Source organism: Hipposideros armiger, unplaced genomic scaffold (assembly GCF_001890085.2).
Source record: "Hipposideros armiger isolate ML-2016 unplaced genomic scaffold, ASM189008v1 scaffold_35, whole genome shotgun sequence".
Classification (NCBI taxonomy): Eukaryota; Metazoa; Chordata; class Mammalia; order Chiroptera; family Hipposideridae; genus Hipposideros; species Hipposideros armiger.
In genome coordinates, this window is record NW_017731385.1 from 3,145,690 (window position 1) to 3,156,303 (window position 10,614).

Consider the following 10,614-nt stretch of genomic DNA (forward strand, 5'->3'; position numbering starts at 1 on the left):
GAGGGAGAGAGAGAGAACAGAGTGAGTTCTTGGGACTTGAGACATACTGCAAATATTAAAAGGCATGAAAACTCTTCTTTCTCACTTATTCTTTAAAGTTTATAGGAAACACTTTTCAAATGCATGGCATATTCCCCAAAAGTATTCTTCTAATAATGTATTTTGCCCAAGATGCTCCTGGGTATGCATTGAAAGAGCTGTGATGAGGTTTTACTTACAGGTTCTGCCATGACATTGATTTGATTTTGACTAAAAGGTTTTCCTTTTACACCTTTTCTAACATTAAAGAACTTGAGAAGAATCAGTCTGGTAGAGGTTGCTGTTTATTTGCTGTGATGATGACATTAAAGATACTATTATTATGGACACTTAAGTTCATGAACTTTCCACCATGTACTTACACGAACTTAATTATCCTCTTTAGAAGGATGAACAAATGGGCATATCCCATGGTTCCAGTGTTAGTGATAGCTACACTTTCTAGAATAAAGGGGTTAAGTTTCCTTAGAGACAAAACCCAAAATATGAATTTTCAGAGTTCTTTTTAGGGACATAAATACTAGCATTCGAATAACAACTGTTATATTCCTATAGAATGCTCTGTTAATAAAACACTTTCACATTTACTGTCATTCACATATTTAATGTTTCAGTAACATTTGAAGGACAATTCTATTTTCTCTATCTTATATAAGATAATGACACAGAGAGGATACATAAATTGCCCGAGAAAATGCTATTAGTACGTGGAAGAGGTGCATGCCTTTCTAAGTTTTCTGACCCCATGAGTACCTGATGCCCTTCCGAGTTTTCAATTCGTAAAACCAGTGAAATCATTGCTCACAACTAAATTCTTTGTCTTTCTTGACATTTAAGTCAGAACCAAACTACAACATGGAAACTGATGTGAAGTGAAGGGTGGCTCTTGTTCATGCTATGGGCAGGTCCCCCTGTGCTCTGCTGGCATCCACTGCTGTGAGCAGAAAGTTGGAAACGAATTGCATCTCCAACAGAAAAAGCACATCCCCTGTTACCTGTTAAATCATTTGACCTAGAGGCAGCAAACAGGTTATTGACTTATAAAGAATCGGCCATGATTTTCCTTTCTATTATGAATATTACGAGTTACTGAAACCCCACATAATGGATGTAACAGTCAACCACAAAAAACAACAACAAAATGCCTTAACTAGCAATAACTCTGTTTTCTGCCCACATAAACACTACCCCTAATGCAGCGATGAAAGATGCTCTTATCAGAACCAGGTCAGACAGGTATAAAATCCAATTAGGGAAGAAATGTATTCTAGAGAGAAAGAACTGCGACACGGGTGAGTCATGGTCTTATGATGTTCAATGACAAAGTGACTCATCGCTCTTGGGACATCATGTGCCAAACTGGCCCCCACGTTTCAAAGCTCTACTGCACATCACTGGAGGTCTCAATCTGCTGGAATTTTAATGCATCTAAGAGCAAAACCCACCTTTGTTTTCTGCCCCCACAGTTGATTCTCTATTGTATCTAGAAAGTTCATTGGAAAATAGAACAGAAAATGATGTCACTCTTCTTAGGATCCCCCAGTACTTCCCATGGTACTCGGAGCATATTCCAAAAGCAGCTGGATCAGACCTGCCTTCTCTGACATCATATCCCCTCCACCCCAGGGCACTGCGCTCCTGCTCCCAGCTTGGGCCCATGCACTGGATATTTCCTCTGTCAGGAATGTTCTGCCCCCATCTCCCCACCCCTTTCTTCCTTCTTGTATCTCTGTCTCAGGTTAAATATTGGCTCCCTAGAGAGAGCTCTTCTAATCACTCTATTAAAAATATCATCCAACTAATATTTCAATTTACTCCATATACTTGTCATCATAGAAGTTATCACTCCTTGAAACGATTTCTTATGAATGTACAGACTTGTTTATGGATTTACTTTTTGTGCTTCATTGTCGCATGTATGTCCTATGAGAAGAGAACACGCCCATCAGCTGTATGTCTGTGCTCCTTGCTTCTGGACAGTGCCTGGCATGAGGAGTGAGGTGTGATGGACAATGAAAGGTGATAAGGGTGATGTACTGATGTGTTGGAAGTTAGAAGGAAGGACTGGAGGCACCCCAGAACGTGGATGCATGAGACAGACCCCATGTCTCCCTCCCCCACATCCGACGCTTTACATTGGAGCCCATCAGAAGGAATCTAATGATACCGTCTATCTCTGCTATGCTGTGCATTAGGAAGCCCATACTCCCAGCTCATCCATCAATGCCAAACCCCAGTGGCTAAAGACAGTGGACATCATCCAATGTGACTCAAGCATCCAACTGTCCCCAACATTCCAGACCCTTCCTCTGAGCCTTTTGGAATATAGGATCCATCATTAGTAAAACTGCTTTGATCTACACATATGTAACTGTTTCCTTCACTTTCCTACTCTGACTGAAGCCTGATGCTGAACACTTTTCCTGCCCCACTGACCCTTTAAAATGTTGGCTGTTTTCAACCCTGCATCCCTCTTACCAATTGAGTGTAGGAGGCAGAGTAGACTCCTTGTGTTTATCTAGGTCACTATCACTTTTGTACATTTGGCTTCTATTAAAATCCCTGGGAATGCCAATATCTGGATCAATGCCAATGTCAATATACCTTGGCCTCTCAGTTCCTTGAGCAGCTCACCACCAAGGATCCTGTTTTATATCCTCTACCTCAGTCTCCCACGAAGAGGTTCTAGCTTAGATCCTGTCGTTGGCCATACATCATACCACGTTCATCATCTCCATCCCATGCCTCTGGTCCTTCCTTCTCACTTCTAATAACCCAGAGGCTTCTACGATGCATCTAACTTGCCACCTTTGACCATCCATCCCACCTCCTTCTTCACTTTCTGATTTCTCCAATCTCGGTGGGACAGTGTAACTCTGGTCCTGAGATCACTGATAAATTCCTGCCATTGGAAAAATAGCCGTAGTGGAGGTTTTTTTCATACTTCAAGGATCACTATTAAAATCACCCTCATCTACAGTTTTGTTCTTGGGCATTAGTAGCCAAATGGTGCAGGCCTTGTCAAGGGAGGTAAACATGTCCATTAACCACTAAACACCAACTTTGTGAAGTTCATGTTAGTGAAACAGGCCATTTCTCTTTCTGAGTCTCAAATGCACGTGCCTGTTGGATTGTTGATTACATGAGTGCTTGTGCTAACCTCTTTGAGTTATTGCAGCTGATAGAAACCCCAGCTCCTTGTCAGCTCTCAAAATAAATCACCCCAAATTATCCACATGGTTCTTTCCAGCTGGTGTGAGAAAATGAGTGAAAAGAAATAAAGAGCTAAAACTTTCTTTGAGAACTATAGAAGCCTCATTAACATTATTGAGGTGACCATCATTTAAAAAAATTTTTTTAGACTAAAAGAGTTAAGATTAGGGACTTTCAACACGGTAAGTGACATTTCAACATGTTAAGCAACATCATGATCATTTTCCCCCAAATCAAGAGCTTATCAGCGAATAAACTAGAACAGGAAATATATGTTTCCTAAATACATGTTTAGCTCACTACAAGCCAGAGGTCAAAGAGGGTTTGTTTGCCATTTCAAAAATTAGTATTATGCCCAATGAAGTCCTATACAGATCATATTCAAATCCAATGCACTTCCAGAAAGTGCTGGAAGCGTTTGAATTGAAATAATCAAAGAATGTTTCAAAGGTGTTTCAATGCTGTTTTGGAATCTTCATGAATAGCAATATTGTTAGGTACACGCAATTTAACTAATATTCAATAAAGTTTTAGAAACACTGCTTCGTATGACAGAGACCAGACATTCCTGAAATGCTGTCTGGCTGCAGACAGCAGGGTCCTCAAGATATACACCTACATACACAGGGCTGGGGAGAAATGATGGGGAGGAGAGAACCCCTCTTTCCAGTACACACAGCCTCTCACTGGCTGTTGGACCCAGAATCACAGGTCCGTCTTCGTCTTCTGCACAATAATGTGTCAGGTGATCCCTTCCTCACTCTGAGGGTGGGCGGTGGGGGGGGGGGGTCCTGACTTCAGAGTTTGAGAAGGTGGCTTATGGCTGCTGCTACTTGACTCTGACTTTTTGGGGAGCCGAGAGAGAAGTAAGGGACAACCAGCCCCGGAGTCTCTCCTTTTCAATTCATTGTTGTAGGGAGGAGCAGCCCTCATGCAGTCACTTTTGCCCATTGAGAGATCAGGGCTCAAATGATCAGGAGTAGACAGGGGCCTCTGTACTGGTGAAAAACAATGCTGGGCGAGGGCGTCCTCACACCTACACTTAAGGGAGCAGATCACAGTGCAAATTGGGTCATCTCAGGAAATATAAAAGCATTATTCCTCTGAGATCTGAAAAAAAAAGTAATTACTTCTTCCACCACGCATGATTCTTTTCAATAACCTTCATTTTTGTCCCCTGGAAATGAAAAGAGGTTTATATTAAAAAGGCATTTCCTCTGACTCGGTGTCCTTGAGCTGCACAAAATGTAAACCATGCCCTCCCTTCTTCTTTTGAAGAAAAAGGGGGCTTCAATCTTTCCTTCTGAACACAGTCCATTTAAATAAGGAGATGGGGTCCCATCTTTTCGATCAGCCCCATTGTTTGACTTGTCAGTAATAACACTTGAGCTGAAATTGTACAGGCGTCCCTCTAATTTAGTAATTATTGACATGGTGCTGAGCAGGAAATGACAGCAAACAGAAGGAACCGTTAAGGAGAAATGAAATAAAAGATGTTCATATCATTGTTGAATAATGGTAGAGATCATTTTGTGCTTTAAGTAGGCCCAAGGTACCTTTTTCCATTTTCCTGACACATTTATAATTTATGCTTTGTAATAGTTCCAAATATTTTTAGGACACTGGACTTTGTTTGAGAACCTTGCCGGACTGAATGAGAATCACAGAGCTCACACACAGAGGAGAGGGCGATGTGACCTGCTGCAGCTTTTCCCATGTAAGCGACAGCCCCTTTCCCTCCAGCCTGTGCCTTCTCCTAATGCTTCCCCCCCACCCCACATCTCCTTTCTAAATCTGCATTTCTAGTTATTGTCTTCATAGTCCAAGATCTTGGTTGCTCGGATAGGCAATGGGACCCAGGGAGTTACAACAGTAGATGGCGTCTTCATTCATTTATTTATTTTTTAAATCCAGAGCCTGACTTAGTCATAAGAACTTCCCTAAAGTTTCATAAGCATAGATTTGAATGGCTCATTTTTTAAGAAGGTGCATATTTGTGCACTAGTGCAACTGTGCTAGAATAATGTGCGCGTGCGCGTGCGTGTGTATTTATTAATGCCCATGTGTGATAAACCAGTCCTAAAAACATGGAGGCCAGAGTATACAAATTTGGAAAGGATTTTCTAGAAGCATATAAATAGTGATTCTGAGAAATTACAGTGTATCTTTTCATAACCCTGATATTGAAAGATAAGAAGGACACCTTTTATATGGGGCAACTATGTTATATGTCACTTACTATTTTGTAACAATTATGTATCAGAACATAATTTGTCAATGCTAGTGGAAAAAACTTACATCATCACAAAATACATTACAACAATGTTGTATGGTATTACAGTTTCCCTAATGTATTCTGTAATCAAATCACCACAATTTAAAAAATAACTGAAAACTTTTATTTTAAAACACAGTATTATTAATTTTTAAATGCTTTACCAGTAGGGGGACAGATATAGAATATGATCAAACTATGTAAGACAAATAAGCATAGAATAAAAGATAGAAAAGAAACAGAACTTAATGTCTTGGAGGCCTGGGAGCTGATTGGACCAACTGTAGCTGATGCATCGGGAGGTCCAAAACCTATTACCTGTGAGGCCTGAAACAAAACCATCAGCTGGCCAATTAGATTGGTTGTGATAGGAAATAGATGGGCTGGAGGAATTAGTGGCAGGTGGCAGAAAGAGACACCATTATGAGGATCAGAGTCAAATGTACTATTTGTTTACTTTGGGCAGCGTGCAATAACTGAGAAAACTTTCAATGCCTCAAACACAGAAGAATCTTATTTTCACTCATAGAACAGTCCACGTTAGATGCGTCTAGCTAGTAGGTAGCTTTCCTCACAGGATGGTTCCAGGACCCATGATCCTTGTCCTTTGTATAATAATTTTAGCATCCCCCAGGACCTTTGCAGCTCTGCCAACCCCTTGAGTGAAAGAGATCATGCATGAGGCACATATGCTTCTTAAAAGCTTGAGCCTGAAGCTATTGTTTCTCTTCAGATTCCACTGGTGAGGATAAGTCATGTGACCACCCTTAACTGCAAAGGATGCTGGGAAATTAGTAGCACTGTATGTGTAGGAAGACAAGAAAACGGATTTTTGGTGACTGGCTACAGACAAAAGATAAAAGTCATGTGCAAGCCACAGTTACAATGAGTTATAAAGAGATGGCTGGTTGCTCAGGGAAGAAGAAAATAGAGGCAAAAATCCTGAGAAAGAGAGAAAGAGAGGGAGGAAGAGAGGGAGGGAGGAAGGGAGGGAGAGGGAGAAGGAGAGGGAGAGACACCATGAGACTGCCTTGATTCCACATTCTCTATTGTTCTTTTCCTGAAATCCCCACAATATTCCTAGTATGGCCTTTCTATATGCCACCCTTTAACAGAGTTAGAAGAGGAAAGCGATTTAATAAAAATAATATTAATAGGTTATTCTTTAAACAGATTCTGTACTATATTTTATAAATAGATTTATTTTGTATATTTTAAAAATCTATTGATGCAATCTGCACTCTTTTTATAGGTTCAAACTAGAATTCAGAAAATTGAGACCAGGATGCTATTGAAACCGAAATGATTTCCACAGTCCTCTCAGCAGAGTACCGGCAAATGAAATGCTCACTTCCATGTTATGCATCATTCTTCCTTGATTTCAATAATCCTTTTCCTCAAAACTAGGATTTCTCAACAACCACTTCGCTTAGAATCTCTAAAAGTTAGAGAAATATCAGCAGTTTCCTTCGTCACATTGTGGGCTGACGCAGCAGCATTACTCAGGACCGTGAGCCTCACTGAACTAAAACCAGAAAGGGAAGAGCTGAGTTCTGCAGCATTTCTTTCGCTCTCAGGCTGGAGGAAACAAGCGCGAAGCACAGCCCCGCTGGCCTTATCACACCACCGTGAGCAGCACACGGGACTCAATCACATTCCCCCTCAGGCTGGCAACAATTAAAAACTGGCTGCCATCAGACAGTATTTACAGATCTGTATGACAAACACCAGTTGGCGCTTTTCATCGGGGTAGGCAAGGCAAGCCGCACATACCGTGGGACTCAAATGCAACCGTCCCCCTTCAACGTCTGACATCTTTGAAGCCAGCGAGGCTGTTAAGTAATGCCTTCAATGCCATTGTCAATTTCACTAGTCACAGCTTTTATTTTGTCCTTTAAGCCGCCGCCCGTCAGTCGGGCTTCTAGATCAGCTTGGTAGAAGTTGGGCGATATGAAGTTTGGGAAGAGAGAATATTATTTAAGGAAAATTACTTGGAGGAAAGAAATGTCGAGTGTGCCTTCCCATTTGCACATGCCTTCGTGCTCTCTTCTTCTGGATAGCTTCCCTTCCCTCATCTCTGCAATATTACTGTAACATTGCATCCGATGTTTAGAAATATTTGTTTTAATGCCACCTGATTTCATTTTTTCTTATATCTGTTTTCGAATCCATCTGATATTTCAAGGCAACACATAAGAAATGGCTTTGTTATTGAACTGGGAACAAAAGATACAGTGGAGAAGTATATTAAAATGTTCAGAAAATCCTAAACTGAAATCTGTTTACTAAGCCACCAGCTGGCACTTCCTCTCCCAGCTACCATGTACGCTACCTACCCAGACCTGCCTCCTCACACTCACTGTCCTTACTCTATGGTCTATCTGCTTTGGCGTTTTGTTTTTCTAAGAAAAGGTCTACCAATAACAATTTTTTTTATCTAACCACACTGCACAATTGCTAGCATTCTCAATTAAATTCAACATGCTCCCTTTCAAATGGACTTCGAATTGGATATTTGTAAGGGAGTAGGACCATGTTCAGTGCATTCAATAGTAAAAGTCAAAGAATTAAACTAAAACAACCGGTTCAGATGTGCAGTTTCACTGACTGCAGCAGGAATCGCGAGCGTGGACCTGAGGATATTGACTTGAGCATTGAGAGTTCAATCATCAAAGTGAAATAGTGAAAAATCGGGGTTTGCAGCTATGCATCCTGTTCCAACTGGTAAGTGGCTATTTATAAATAACAAATTATAAGTTTGCTATAAGTAACAAATGTATAAGTAACAAATTATAAATAACTATTTCTGGCATGTCAGAGTTATTTTCTAATCTTAATGAAAAGTTAAAGTGGTGATTTTTCAGGAGCTAGTGCTTTCAGGAAACCATTACTCGTGTCCAGTCCCCCCAACCCCATCCCATCCCCTCACCACCCCTGTAGTGTCAGCAACATCTGGTGCCCTTTTTGGCACATCCGAAGAGGAGCCAAGGATTACATAGGCCATGGAGACCAGACTCCCTTTTTCCCCATCTCAGGGCCTGGAAGCAAATGTGCTTCATAAATTCCTGTGCCTGGTGAACAGGCCTGAGGGTGGGGTACACCCACGAGCAGCCCTCACAGTATGGATACAGAGAAGCATGTCTGTCTCCCAAACTGCCAACCTTGCTTCTCCCAGACCCATCGGGGCTCCATCCCATCCAATCTGTACGTGACTTCTATTAAAATCCTATTTTCTTAAATTAACAAGAGCCTCAGCCTCGGGAATAGGACATCCTGCCTTGGGAACCGTGAGCTCTCATGAGACACATTCCCTGAATCACCCACCTGCCATTGGGCCCTTTTGGCAAAGGAGAGGACTGTGTAGCTTCGAGCGGCATTAATCAAACCTGAAACGTTATTTTGAAGGTGTCATGAAATCCACATTGACTGACTGGTCCTTTTAATCTTAATTTTGAACAGTTGCTACTCCAATTAAATTCTACCACCTAGCATTTTCAAACAGCTCCTGGTTGTTTCCACAAACTCCGCTAATGCACAGCTGTTTCTGACAGCCCCCCTGATTTGCCAGCGCTGTGTCGCTGCCAGAGCAGGAGGCCCTTCTGTATTCGGCTGCTGGCACCAGGGGATATGCAAATGAGCACATGAATGAGTTGTCACCACAGACACCACCGAGTGAGCAGGGAGACGCTCCAACGCTCCAACGTGCAGGGAGCTTAGCAAGCTGCATGGGGGGGGGGCGGGGGGAGCTTCAATTTCTTGAAGTGACTTTTTCTTTTTTCTTTTATTTCCCCCTGTTTTCAAGCATCTCCAGATTATTTTCACTGTGTGGCATTCATTAGATTTCGGGTCAGGAAAGTGCAAACTGTTCCTCACCAATCACCAGCAGAAACCAGGAAGTTTGGGAATGATAGAAATATTTCAGGTAAACACCGTTAGAACTTCTGTAACACAAGCAGAATATTATATCCACTTCCGTGTTTCAGATATAGTTTCCCTTCCGAGAAAGGAGGGAGGACACAAAACTTTTCTTTCCCATAAGGATGTGCGGAAGAAGATTCTGCTTAGAGCCCAAAGCCTGGTTCTAATATTCTGAATTCTCTCCAACAAGGAATTCTCTGAGATGTTCCACCGGTCAGGTCATGTCACTGCCTCTAGGAGGCCCCGTTCTGTCCCCCAGACCATCCTGATACAGCAGATACTCTTAACAGTTGCACTGTTTAGGGTTCAGTCAGGGAAGTCCAACCATAATGAGTGATACAGAATAAGGAAATTACAGGAATGGGAAGCTGGATATACAGTGGGCGAGAGCAAAGACAAGTTCAAGTTCATAAGGACACACTGGAACCCATGAAGACGAATGGCTCTGTCCTAGTCTTCAGTGCCTATGACCTTGGTGGTTTGGGGGACATACAGGAGTTGACCCCTGTGGCCACATATCATTACATGAACTTGGCCCAAGACTTGAAGAGCTGGAGGAGACGGGGCCAGCTGCTCCCAAGCCAGTGGGGTAAGCCAGCATGGCAGTGACAATAGGCACAAGCTAGTGGGGTGCCCAGAGCCCCACACCAACATTCTGAGCAAAGCCCCCCCTTTTCACTTCTCCTTGCCAATCAGGCAAAATGACTCTATGGCCAACCCTAACTCAAATCATAACAGGAAGGCAATTCTGGGGATCATATTTCCAGCTCTGCGGGGTTGGCCCATAAAAAGCCAGCACAGCTGTAGACCCAGCTCCACTCTGCTTTGAGAATCCACTATGGTGCATTTTCCTCTAATTCTATCAGGGCTAATACCAGACACATTAGCTGGAGGATGGAGGAAAAGGATGCGAAGGGTTCGAGCTGGGGACAGAGTCAAGTGGTTAAATTATAGGAGGGACTGGAGTGAAGGTGGTTAGAAAATGTACCACCCTTAGGGGGTTAAGGAGTAAATCAATATTATACATTGCTTTTACTTAAATACTATTAGTCCTGCATTGTGAGAAATGCCATCCAGGCAGGGCCAGATGCTGACAGGTATAAAGAATGACAAAGATGAAATACTACGATCTCAGTTATACCTGGTGATCACGTATTATCTGGGACTCC